Source organism: Mesoplodon bidens (assembly GCF_964165515.1).
Source record: "Mesoplodon bidens genome assembly, contig: HAP1_SCAFFOLD_47, whole genome shotgun sequence".
NCBI classification, from domain to species: domain Eukaryota; kingdom Metazoa; phylum Chordata; class Mammalia; order Artiodactyla; family Ziphiidae; genus Mesoplodon; species Mesoplodon bidens.
The window spans coordinates 765,381-780,024 of NW_027671336.1; the positions used below are offsets into that span (position 1 = coordinate 765,381).

At 44.0% G+C, this 14,644-nt stretch overlaps 1 long non-coding RNA gene across 1 annotated transcript in view; it reads left to right on the forward strand.

Annotated features, from left to right (window-relative positions):
• The window catches only part of LOC308611550, a 412,721-nt gene that overhangs the window by 80,281 nt on the left and 317,796 nt on the right, over positions 1-14,644 (forward strand). The window contains exon 2 of the long non-coding RNA XR_014014963.1: positions 1,990-2,039. This is a non-coding gene — a long non-coding RNA (uncharacterized lncRNA). The remainder of the gene's footprint in view (positions 1-1,989; positions 2,040-14,644) is intronic.

Genomic DNA, 14,644 nt, shown 5'->3' on the forward strand with positions numbered 1-14,644 from the left:
AGCATTTTGATTTCACTGTGATGACAATAGCATGAAGCATTATGATGATGGACATGGTGAACTGTAATGACAGAGTTCATGGAACATTGAGATGAAAAGGGGCATGGAGCATTGTGATTACATGGGTCTTGGAGCATTGTGATGAGAAGGGTCATGGAGCCTTGTTATGACAAGGCCATGGAACATCGTGATTTTAGGGGTCATGGAGCATTGTTATGAGAGGGGTATTGGAGCATTGGAATGGCAAGGGCATGGAGCATTGTGATGAGAAGGCCATGGAACATTCTGATGACATGCGTCTTGGAGCTTTGTGATGACAAGGGCATGGAGCAATGTGATTTGAGAGTTCATGGAGCATTGTGAAGACAATGACATGGATCATTGTGATGCCAAGGGTCATGGATCTTTGTGATGACAAAGGTCATGGAGCATTTGGATGACAAAGGCGTTGTGCATTGTGTTGAGTAGGGCAGGGAGCATTGTGATGACAGGGTCATGGAGCAATTTGATGAAAAGAGTCATTGAACATTTTGATGACAGTGTTTTTGGAACATTGTGATATCTGGGGTTATCGAACATTGTGATGATAAGTGCAAGTAGCATTGTGATGACAGGAGTCATGGATCATTATGATGACAGGGGTGAGGAAGTATTGTGACGAATAGTGATGTAACATTGTGATATCAGTGGTGAGAGAACATTTTGATGAGAAGTTCATGGAGCATTGTGATGACAAGGTTTATGGAGCATTGTGATGACAAGATTGTGGAGCACTGTGATGACAAGCTCATGGTGCATTGTGATGACATGTGTCATGGAGCATTGTCCTGACAAGCACATGGAGCATTGTGATGACAAGGGTCATGGAGCATTGTGCTGAGAAAGGCATGGAACATTGTGATGACAAGGGTCATGGAGAATTGTGCTGAGAAATGCATAGAGCATTGTGATGAAAAGGGTCAAAGAGCATTGTGATGAAAAGTTCATGGAGAATTGTGGTTAAAAATGTCACAGAGACTGTTGATGACGAGGGCATGGACCATTGTGATTGCAAAGGTCATGATGCATTGTGATGACTGGAGTCACGGACCATTGTGATGGCAGGGGTCATGGAGCCTTGTGATAAAAAGGGAATGCAGCACTGTGATGACAATGGCTTGGAGCCTTGTGATGACAAGGTTCAGGGACTTCTGTGCTGACAAGTGCATGGAGAATTGTGATGACAAGGGTCATGGAGCATTCTGATGACAAGCTTGTGGAGTATTTTGATGACAATTTCAGGGAGCATTGTGATGAAAACGGCATGGGGCATTGTGATGAAAAAGGCATGGAGCCTTTTCGTGACAGGGTTCAAGGAGCATTCTGACGAAAAGTGTCAGGGAGCATTGTGATGACAAGTGTATTGAGAATTGTGATGACAAATGTCTTGGAACATTGTGATGAAAAGGGCATGGAGTATTGTGATGACAGGCATCATGGAGCGTTGTGATGAAAAGGGTTCTGGAACATTGTGATCACAAGGGTTTGGAGCATTGTGAAGACAGAGGTCATGGATCATTTTGATTTCAAGGAGCATAGAACATTGTGATGACAAGGGCATGAAGCAATGTGATCCCAAGTTTCAAGGAGGATTGTGATAACAATGGTAATGGAGTATTGTGATGACAAGCGCATAGAGCATTGTAATGACAAGGTCATGTAGCATTTTGCTGACAAAGGCATGGAGCATTGTGAATACAGGTGTCATGGAGCATTGGGATTACAAGGGCATGGATCATTGTGATGACTAGTGTCAAGGAGCATTGGGCTGAAAATGTTCATGGAGTATTGTGATGACAGGGGTCATGGAGCATTGTGATGACTAGGAAATGGAGCATTGTGATGACAAGCGTTCCGGATCATTGTATTGTCAGGTGTCATGGAGTGTTTTGATGACAGTGGTCATGGAGCATTGTGATGATATTGGTCATGGAGCATTGTCATGAGAAGGTCATGGAGCATTGGGCTGAAAATTTTCATGGAGTATTGTGATGACAGGGGTCATGGAGCATAGTGATGTCAAGGGAATGGAGCATGTTGATGACAAGGTCGTGGACCATTGTGATTGATGACCATGAACACTTGTGATGACAAGTCTCATGGAGCATTCTGATGAAAAGGGCCATGGAGCATTGTGATTACAGAGTTTTTGGAACATTGTGATTACAAGGGGACGTAGCATTGTGATGACAGGGGTCATGGAACATTGTGATGACAGGGGTCAGCGAGTATTATGATGACTAGTGATGGAACATTGTGATATCTCTAGTGAGAGAGTATTTTATTGAGATGTGCATGGAGCATTGTGATTACAAGGTTTATGGAGCATAACGATGAAAAATTTGTGGACCGTTGTGATGAAAAGCACGTGGCACATTGTGATGACAAGTGACATAGAGCATTGTTCTGACAAAGGCATGGAGCATTGTGATGAAAAGGATCACGGAGCATTGTGATGAAAAGTTCATGGAGCATTGTGGTTACAAAGGTCTCAGAGATTTGTGATGGTGCGGGCATGGACCATTGTGATGAAAAACGTTATGAAGCATTGTGATGACTGGAGTCACGGAGCATTGTGATGACAGGGGACATGGAGAATTTTGACGAGAAGGGCATGGAGCATTGTGATGACAGTGGCATGGAGCATTGGTCTGAAAAGTTTCATAGATTATTGTGATGACAGTTGGCATGGTGCATTGTGATGACAAGGGCATGGAGCATTGTGATGACAAGGGCATGGAGCATTGTGATGACAAGGGCATGCAGTATTGTGAAGACAGGTGTCAGGGAGCATTGTGATGACCTATGTCATGGTTCATTCTGATGACAATAGCATGGAGAATTGTGATGCCAAATAAAATGGAGGATTGGCATGACAAATATAATGTAGCATTGTGATGACTAGGGCTTGAAGCATTATGATGACAATGGCCTTTGAGAATTTTCATGACAAGGTCGTGAAGCATTGTGATGACAATGTCCTGGAGCACTGTGATGAGAAAACCATGGAGCCTTGTGATGACATATCTCATGGAGCATACTGATGAAAAGGGGCATGGAGCACTGTGATTACAGGGGTCTTGGAACATTGTGATGACAAGGGCATGGAGCATTGTGAGGAGAAGGACAAGGAGCTTTCTAATGATATGTGTCATGAGCTTTGTGATGACAAGGGCATGGAGAATTATGATTACAGGGGTCTTAGAGCATTGTGATGAAAAAGGCATGGATCATTGTGATGAAAAAGGCATGGAGCCCTTTAATGACAGGGTTCAAGGAACATACAGACAACAAGTGTCAGGGAACATTTTGATGACAAGTGTATTGAGCATTGTGATGACAAAGGTCATGGAGCATTGTGATGAGAAGACTATGGATAACTGTGATGACGATCGTCATGGGGCATTGTGATGACAAGAGCTACGGTATATTTTGATCACAAGGGTTTGGAACATTGTGAGGACGGGGTTCATGGATCATTTAGATGAAAAGGGGCATGGAGCATTGTGATAACATGGGTCTTGGAGCATTGTGATGAGAAGGGTCATGGAGCATTGTGATGACAAGGCCATGGAACATCGTGATGGCAGGGGTCATGGAGCATTCTTATGACAGGTGTAATGGAGCTCTGTGATGGGAAGGCCATGGAACATTCTGATGACATGTGTCATGGAACATTGTGCTGACAAGTGCATGTAACATTGTGATGACAAATGTCATGGATCATTGTGCTGAGAAAGGCATAGAGTATTGTGATGAAAAGGGTCAAAGAGCATTTTGATGAAAATTTCATTGAGTATTGTGGTTAAAAAGGTCACAGAGACTGTTGATGACATGGGCATGGACCATTGTGATGACAAAGGTCATGAAGCATTGTGATAACTGGAGTCACGGAGCATTGTGGTGACAGGGGTCATGGAGCATTGTGATAACAAGGGCATGGAGCTTTGTGATGACAAGGGAATGGAACATTGGTCTAATAAGTTTCATGGATTATTGTGATGACAGTTGGAATGACGCATTGTGATGACAAGGGCATGGAACATTGTGATGACCAGGTCTTGCAGTATTGTGAAGAGAGGTGTCAGGGAGCATTGTGATGACATATGTAATGGCCCATTGTGATGAGAATGGCATGGAGCATTGTGATGCCAATTGTCATGGAGGATTCTGATGACAAACGTCATGGAGCATTGTGATGACAATGGCTTGGAGCATTGTGATGACAGTTGTCATGGAGCATTGTGGTGACAAGGGTCATGGAGCCTTGTGAAGACAAGGCCGTGTATCATTGTGATGGCATGGGTAATGGAGCATTGTTAAGACAGGGGTAATGGAGTATTGTGATGAGAAGGGCATGTAGCATTGGTCTGAAATATTTCATGGATTATTGTGATGAGTGCTGGCATGGAGCACTGTGATGCCAAGTGTCATGGAGATATGTGATGACAAGGGTCAAGGAGCATTTTGAAGACAAGTGCGTGGTGCTTTGTGATGATAAGGGCAGGGAGAATTTTGATGCCAGGGTCACGGAGCAATATGATGAAATGTGTAATGGAATATTTTGCTGACAGGTGTTATAGATCATTGAGATGTCAGGGTTCCTGGAGCTTTGGGATGAAAAGGGTCATGGAGCATTTTGATGACAGGGGTCAAGGAACTTTGTGATGATAAGGGTATGTATCATTGTGAAGACAGGGTTCATGGAACATTGTGATTACAGGGGTGAGGGAGTATTGTGATGACTAGTGATGGAACATTGTGATATCAGTGGTGAGAGAGCATTTTGATGAGAAGTGCATGGAGCATTGTGATTACAAGGTTTATGGAGCATTGCGATGACAAGGTTGTGGACCTTTGTGATGAAAACCGTGTGGCACATTGTGATGACAAGGGTCATGGAGCATTGTTTTGACAAAGGCATGGAGCATTGTCCTGACAAGGGTCATGGAGCATTGTGATGAAAAGTTCATGGAGCATTGTGGTTACAAAGTCACAGAGCCTTGTGATGACACGGGCATGGACCATTGTGATGACAAATGTTAAGGAAGCATTCTGATGACTGGAATCACGGAACATTGTGATGACAAGGGTCATGGAGCATTGTGATGACAAGGTCATGGAGCATTGTGCTGACAAGCGCATGGAGCATTGTGATGACAAGTTTCATGGAGCATTGTGCTGAGAAAGGCATAGAGCATTGTGATGACAAGGGTCAAAGAGCATTGTGATGAAAAGTTCACGGAGCATTGTGGTTAAAAACGTAACAGAGATTGTTGATGATGACGGCATGGACCATTGTGATGACTAAGGTCATGAAACATTGTGGTGATTGGAGTCACGGTGCATTGTGATGACAGGGGTCCTGGAGCACTGTGATAACAAGGGCCTGGAGCATTGTGATGACAAGGGTATGAAGCATTGGGCTGAAAATGTTAATGGAATATTGTGATGACAGAGTTCATGGAGCATTGTGATGACAAGGGAATTGAGAATTTTGATGACAAGATCCTGGAGCATTGTGATGAGAAGTCCATGGAGCCTTGTGATGACAAGTCTCATGCAGAATTCTGATGAAAAGGGGCATGGTGCATGGTGATTACAGGGGTCTTGGAACATTCTAATGACAAAGGCATGGAGCATTGTGAGGAGAAGCCAAGGAGCATTCTGATGACATGTGTCATTGAGCTTAGTGATGAGAAAGGCATGGAGCATTGTGATTACATGGGTCTTGGAGCATTGTGATGAAAGGGGCATGGATCATTGTGATGAAAATGGCAAGGAGCCTTGTCATGTCAGGGTTCAAGGAGCATACAGACAACAAGTGTCAGGGAGCATTTTGATGACAAGTGTATTGAGCATTGTGATGAAAAAGGTCATGGAGCATTGTGATGAGAAGACCATGGATAATTGTGATGACGAGCCTCATGGGGCTTTGTGAGGACAAGTGTTATGGAATATTGTGATCACAAGGGTTTGGAGCATTGTTATGACAGAGGTCATGGAGAAATTTGATTTCATTGTGATGACAATAGCATGAAGCATTATGATGATGGGCATGGTGAACTGTGATGACAGGTTCATGGACCATTGAGATGAAAAGGGGCATGGAGCATTGTGATTACAGGGATCTTGGAGCCTTGTGATGAAAAGGCCATGGAACATCGTGATGGCCGGGGTCATGGAGCATTTTTATGACAGTGGTAATGGAGCATTGTGATGACAAGGGCAGGGAGCATTGTGATGAGAAGGCCATGGATAATTGTGATGACAAGCGTCATGGGGCGTTGTGATGTAAAGTGTTATGGAACATTTTGATCACAAGGATTTGGAGCATTGTGATCACAGAGGTCATGGAGCATTTTGATTTCATTGTGATGATAGTAGAATGAAGCATTCTGATGATGGGCAAGGTGCATTTTGATGACAGGGTTCATGGAACTTTGAGATGAAAAGGGGCATGGAGCATTGTGATTACAAGAGTCTTGGAGCATTGTGATGCCAAGGGCATGGAGCATCGTGAATGAGAAGGCCATGGAGCATTCTGATGACATGTGTCATGATGCTTTGTCATGACAGGGGCATGGAGCATTGTGATTACAGGGGTCTTGGTGCATTGTGATGAGAAGGGTCATGGAGCCTTGTGATGACAAGGCTGTGGATCATTGTGATGGCGGGGGTCATGGAGCATTGTTATGACAGGGGTAATGGAGCACTGTGATGACAAGAGCATGGAACATTGGTCTGAAATGTTTCATGGATTGTGGTGATTAGAGGGGGCAACGTGCATTGATATGACAAGGGCACGGAACACTGTGATACATGGGTCATGGAGGATTGTAATTACAAGCGCATGGAGCATTGTGAGAAGAATGGCATTGAGCATTGTGATGAAAATTATCATGGAGCCTGTGATGACAAGGGCATGGAACAATGTGATTAGATGGTTCATGGAGCATTGTGATGACAATGTCATGCAGCATTGTGATGCCTAAGGTCATAGAGCTTTGTGATGACAAAGGTCAGGTAGAATTTTGTTGACAAGCCTGTGGTGCATTCTGTTCTGAAGGAGAGGGAGCATTGTGATGACAGGGTCATGGAGCAATTTGATGAAAAATGTCATGTAACATTTTGATGACAGGGGTTATGGAACATTGTGTTGTCAGGGTTCATGGAACATTTTCATGACATGGGTTATGGACCATTGTGATGACAGGGTAGTGGGTGTATTGTGCTGACTAGTGAGGGAACATTTTGATATCAGTTTTGAGAGAGCATTTTGATAAGAAGTGCATGGGGCATTGTGATGACAAGGTTTATGGAGCTTTGTGATGACAAGTTTGTGGAGCATTGTGATGACAGACGCATGTCTCATTGTGATGACATGGGTCATGGAGCATTGAGTTGACAAAGGGACGGAGGACTGTGATGAGAAGTGTCACGGAACATTGTGATGAAAAGTTCATGGAGCATTGTGGTGACAAAGTTCACAGAGTCTTGTGATGATGAGGGCATGGACCACTGTGATGACACAAGTTATGAATCCTTGTGATGAGTGGATTCACGGAGCATTGTGATGACTGGTGTCATGGAGCATTGTGATGACAAGGGCAGGGAGCTTTGTGATGACAGGTGCATGGAGCATTACTCTGACAAGTTTCATGGATAATTGTGTTGAAAGTGGGCATGGCATATTGTGATAACAAGGGCATGGAGCATTGTGATTACAAGGTCATGGATTATTGTGAAGACATGTGTCAGGGAGCATAGTGATGACATATTTCATTGTCCATTGTGATGACAATGGCATGGAGCATTGTGATGCCAAGTGTTATGGAGGATTGTGATGACAAAGGTAATGGAGCCTTGTGATGACAAGGGCTTGGAGCATCGTGATGACAAGGGCATGGATCATTTTGATGACAATGGCCATTGAGAATTTTGATGAAAAGTTCGTGAAGCATTGTGATGACAAAGGCATGGAGCTTGCTATGACAGGGTAAAGGGGGCATTGAAATGACAAGTGCGTGGAGAATTGTGATGACAAGATCATGTAACATTCTGATGAGAATTGTCATGGAGCATTGTGATGAGAAGGCCGTGGAGAATTGGGATGACAAGGGACATGAGCATTGTCATTACCAGGACATGGAGCATTGTGATGGCAAGACCGTGGAGCACTGTGATGAGAAGACCATGGATACTTCTGGTGACGAGCATCATGGAGCACTCTAATGACAAGGGGCAATGAGCAATGTGATGACAGGTGTCATGGAGCACTGTGATGAGAGGAGTCATGGATCATTGTGATGAAAAGGGACATGCAGCATTTTGATGACAAGGGCGAGGAGCATTGTGATGAGAAGACCATAGATAATTGTGATGACAAGCGTCATGGAGCAGTGTAATGTCAAGGTGTATGGAGCATTGTGATGAGAGGGGTTATGGAGCATTATGATGACAAGGGTCATGGAGCTTTCTGATGACAAGCTTGTGGACTATTGTGATGACAACGGCATGGAGCATTGTGAAGAAAAGGGCATGGAGCATTGTGATAACAAGGGAATGGAGCATTGTGATGACAAAGGTCATGGAGCATTGAGATGACAAGGGTCATGGAGCATTGTGCTGAGAAAGGCATAGAGCATTGTGATAACAAGGGTCAAAGTGCATTGTGATGAAAAGTTCATGGAGCATTGTGGTTACAAATGTCACAGAGACTGTTCATGACGAGGGCATGTACAATTGTGATGACAAAGGTCATGAAGCATTGTGATGACTGGAATCAAGGAGCATTGTGATGACAATGGGTCATGGAGCATTGTGATAACAAGGGCATGGAGCATTGTGATGACAAGGGCATGGAACATTGTTCTAATAAGTTTCATAGATTATTGTGATGACAGTTGGAATGGTGCATTGTGATGACAAAGGAATGGAGCATTGTGATGACCAGGTCATACAGTATTTTGAACAGAGGTGTCAAGGAGCATTGTGATGACATATGTAATGGCCCATTGTGATGACAATGGCATGGAGCATTGTGATGCCAAGAGTCATGGAGGATTCTGATGACAAAGGTAATGGACAATTGTGATGACAATGGCTTGGAGCATTGTGATGACAAGGGTCAGGGAGCATTGGGATGAAAGTGTTCATGGAATTATTGTGATGACAAGGGACATGGATCATTGTGATGACAGGTGTCATGAAGCATTGTAATGACAGGGGTCATGGAGCATTGTGATGAGAAGGTCATGGAGCATTGGGCTGAAAATATTCATGGATTATTGTGATGACAGGTGTCATGGAGCATTGTGATGACAAGGTACTGGAGCATAGTGATGAGAAGGCCATGGAGCCTTGTGATGATATGTCTCATGGAACATTCTGATGAAAAGGGGCATGGAGCATTCTGATTACAGGGGTCGTGGAGCACTGTGATGACAAGGGCATGGAGCATTGGGATGAGAAGGCCATGGAGCCTTGTCATCACAGGGTTCAAGGAGCATACTGACGACAAGTGTCAGGGAGCATTGTGATGACAAGAGTATTGAGAAATGTGGTGACAGATGTCATGGAGCATTGTGATGAGAATACCATGGATAATTGTGATGACGAGCATCATGGGGCGTTGTGATGATAAGTGTTATGGAATATTTTGATCACAAGGATTTGGAGCATTGTGATGAGAGAGGTCATGGAGCATTATGATTTCATTGTGATGACAACAGCATGAAGCATTATGTTGGTGGGCATGGTGCATTGTGATGACAGGGTTCATGGAGCATTGAGATGAAAAGGGGCATGGAACATTGTGATTACAGTGGTCTTAGAGCATTGCAATAACAGGTGTAATGGAACATTGTGATGGCAAGGGCATGGAGCACTGTGATGAGAAGACCATGGAGCATTCTGATGACATGGGTCATGGAGCTTTGTGACGACAAGGGAATGGAGCAATGTGATGAGAGCGATCATGGAGCATTGTGATGACAATGACATGGAGCATTGTTATGCCAAGGTCATGGATCTTTGTGATGACAAAGTCATGGAGCATTTTGATTACAAGGGCGTTGTGCATTGTGATGCGAAGGGCAGGGAGCATTGTGATGACTGGGTCATGGAGCAATTCGATGAAAAGGTTAATGGAACATTTTGATGACAGGGGTTATGGAACATTGTGATATCAGGGGTCATGGAACATTTTGATGACAGGGGTTATGGAAAATTGTGATATCATGGGTCATGGAACATTTTCATGAAAGGGGTTATGGACCATTGTGATGACAGGGGAGTGGGTGTATTGTGATGACTAGTGAGGGAACATTTTGATATCAGTGGTGAGAGAGCACTTTGATAAGACGTGCTAGGAGCATTGTAATGACAAGCTTTATGGAGCATTGTGATGACATGGGTCATGGAGCACTGCGCTGACAAGCGCATGGAACATTGTGATAACAAGTGTCACGGAGCATTGTGATGAAAAGATCATGGAGCATTGTGGTGACAAAGTTCATAGAGCCTTGTGATGATGAGGACATGGATCATTGTGATGACAGAGGTCATGAAGCCTTGTGATTACTGGAGTCACGGAGCACTGTGAGAACTGAGGTCATGGAGCATTCCGATGACAACGGCATGGAGCATTGTGATGAAAGGGGCATGGAGCATTTTGATGACAGGGGTTATGGAACCTTGTGATGTCATAGGTCATCAAACATTGTGATGATAAGTTCATGTAGCATTGTGAAGACAGGAGTCATGGAACATTGCAATGACAGTGGTGAGGGAGTATTGTGATGAATAGTGATGTAACATTGTGATATCAGTGGTGAGAGATCATATTGCTGAGAACTGCATGGAGCATTGTGATGACAATGTTAATGGAGCATTGTGATGACAAGATTGTGGAGCACTGTGATGACAAGCGCATGGTGCATTGTGATGACGTGTCATGGAGCATTGTGCTGACAAGCGCCTGGAGCATTGGGATGACAACGGTCATGGAGCATTGTGCTGAGAAAGTCATAGAGTATTGTGATGACAAGGGTCAAAGAGCATTGTGATGAAAATTTCATGGAGCATTGAGGTTAAAAAGGATACAGAGACTGTTGATGACGAGGGCATGGACCATTGTGATGACAAAGGTCATGAAGCATTGAGATGACTGGAGTGACGGAGCATTGTGATGACATGGGTCATGGAGCACTGTGATAACAAGGGCATGGAGCATTGTAATGACAAGGTCATGTAGCATTTTGCTAACAACGGCATGGAGCATTGTGATAACAGTTGTCATGGAGCACTGTGATAACAAGCGTCACGGAGCATTGTGAATACAGTGGTCATGGAGCATTGGGATGACAAGGGCATGGATCATTGTGATGACAATGGTCATGGAGCAATGGGTTGAAAATGTTCATGGAGTATTGTGATAACAGGTGTCATGGAGCATTGTGATGACAAGGTACTGGAGCATTGTGATGAGGGGACCATGGAGCCTTGTGATGATATGTCTCATGGAACTTTCTGATGAAAAGGGGCATGTAGCATTGTGATTACAGGTGTCGTGGAGCACTGTGATGACAAGGATATGGAGCATTGGGATGAGAAGGCCATGGAGCCTTGTCATCACATGGTTCAAGGAGCACACTGACGACAAGTGTCAGGGAGCATTGTGATAACAAGGGTATTGAGCAATGTGGTCACAAATGTCATGGAGCATTGCGATGAGAAGACCATGGATAATTGTGATGACGAGCGTCATGGGGCGTTGTGATGATAAGTGTTACGGAACATTTTGATCACAAGGATTTGGAGCATTGTGATGAGAGAGGTCATGGAGCATTATGATTTCATTGTCATGACAATAGCCAGAAGCATTATGATGGTGGGCATGGTGCATTGTGATGACAGCTTTCATGGAGCATTGAGATGAAAAGGCGCATGGAGCATTGTGATTACAGGGGTCTTGGAGCATTGTGATGATAGGTGTAATGGACCATTGTGATGGCAAAGGCATGGAACATTGTGATGAGAAGGCCATGGAGCATTCTGATGACATGGGTCATGGAGCTTTGTGACGACAAGGGAATGGAGCAATATGATGAGAGCGATCATGGCGCATTGTGATGACAATGACATGGAGCATTGTGATGCCAATGTCATGGATCTTTGTGATGACAAAGTCATGGAGCATTTTGATTACAAGGGCCTTGTGCATTGTGATGCGAAGGAAAGGGAGCATTGTGATGACATGGTCATGGAGCAATTTGATGAAAAGGGTCATGGAACATTTTGAAGATTGGGGTTATGTAACATTGTGATGTCATGGGTCATGGAACATTTTCATGACAGGGGTTATGCATCATTGTGATGACAGGGGAGTGGGTGTATTGTGATGACTAGTGAGGGATCATTTTGATATCAGTCGTGAGAGAGCACTTTGATAAGACGTGCAAGGAGCATTGTGATGACAAGGTTTATGGAGCATTGTGATGACATGGGTCATGGAGCACTGTGCTGACAAGCGCATGGAACATTGTGATGACAAGGGTCATGGAGCATTGAGTTGCCAAACGGACGGAACATTGTGATAACAAGTGTCACGGAGCATTGTGATGAAAAGTTCATGGAGCACTGTGGTGACAAAGTTCACAGAGCCTTGTGATGATGAGGGCATGGAACATTGTGATGACACAGGTCATGAAGCCTTGTGATGACTGGAGTCACGGAGCATTGTGAGAACTGGGGTCATGTAGCATTGTGATGACAGGGGCATGGAGCATTGGTCTGACAAGTTTCATGGATAATTGTCTTGACAGTGGGCATGACACATTGTGATGGCAAGGTCATGGTGTATTGTGAAGACAGGTGTCAGGGAGCATAGTGATGACATATTTCATGTACCATTGTGATGACAATGGCATGGAGCATTGTGATGCCAAGTATTTTGGAGGATTGTGATGACAAAGGTAATGGAGCATTGTGATGACAAGGGCTTGGATCATTTTGATGACAAGGGTCATGGAGCATTTTTTGACAAGTGCATGGAGCATTGTGATGTCAACGGCCAATGAGAATTTTGATGAAAAGTTCGTGAAGCATTGTGATAACAAAGTCACTTAGCTTGCTATGACAGGTGTCATGGGGCATTGCGATGACATGTGCATGGAGAATTGTGATGACAAAAGCATGTAACATTGTGATGAGATCTGTCATGGAGCATTGTGATGAAAAGCACGTGGAGAATTGTGAGAACAAGAACATGGAGCATTGTGATGACAGGTGTCATGGAGCACTTTAATGACAGGGTTCCTGGATAATTGTGATGACAAGGGTCATGTAGCATTCTGATGACAACCTTGTGCTGACAAAGCATGTAAGAGTGTGATGAGTAGTGTCATGGAACATAGTGATGCCAAGAACGTAGAAAATTGTGATGACAGGGAACATGGAGCATTGTGATTACCAGGGCATGGAACATTGTGATGGCAAGACCGTGGAGCATTGTTATGAGAAGACCATGGATAATTGTGATGACGAGCATCATGGAGCACTGTAATGACAAGGGGTATGGAGCCTTGTGATGTCAGGGGACATGGAGCATTTTGATGAAAAGGGTAATGGAGAATTTTGATGACAGGGGTTATGGAACATTGTGATGTCATAGGTCATCGAAAATTGTGATGATAATGCATGTAGCATTGTAATGACAGGTGTCATGGAACATTGTGATGACAGGGATGAAGGAGTATTGTGATGAATAGTGATGTAACATTGTGATATCAGTGGTGAGAGAGCATATTGATGAGAAGTGCATGGAGCATTGCGATGACAAATTTAATGGAGCATTGTGATGACAAGATTGTGGAGCACTGTGATGACAAGCACATGGTGATTTGTGATGAAATGTGTCATGGAGCATTGTGCTGACAAGCGTATGGAGCATTGTGATGAAAACGTTCATGGAGCATTGTGCTGAGAAAGGCATAGAGTATTGTGATGACAAGGGTCAAAGAGCATTGTGATGAAATTTTCATGGAGCACTTAGGTTAAAAAGGTCACAGAGACTGTTGATGACGAGGGCATGGACCATTGTGTTGACAAAGGTCATGATGCATTGTGATTACTGGTGTCAATGAGCATTGTGATGACATGGGTCGTGGAGCATTGTGATAACAGGGGCATGGAGCATTGTGATGACAAGGGCATGCAGCATTGGTTTAATAAGTTTCATGGATTATTTCAATGACAGTTGGAATGGCGCATTGTGATGACAAGGGCATGGAGCATTGTGAAGACCACATCATGCAGTAGTGTGAAGACAGGTGTCAGGGAGCATTGTGATGACATATGTAATGGACCATGGTGATGACAATGGCATGGAGCACTGTGATGCCAAGTGTCATGCAGGATTCTGATGACAAAGGTAATGGAGCATTGTGATGACAATGGCTTGGAGCATTGTGATGACAAGGGTCAGGGAGCATTGTGCTGGCAAGTGCATTGAGAATTGTGATGACACGGGTCATGGAGCATTTTGATGACAAGCTTTTTGAGTATTTTGATGACAATGGCATGGAGTATTTTGATGAAAACG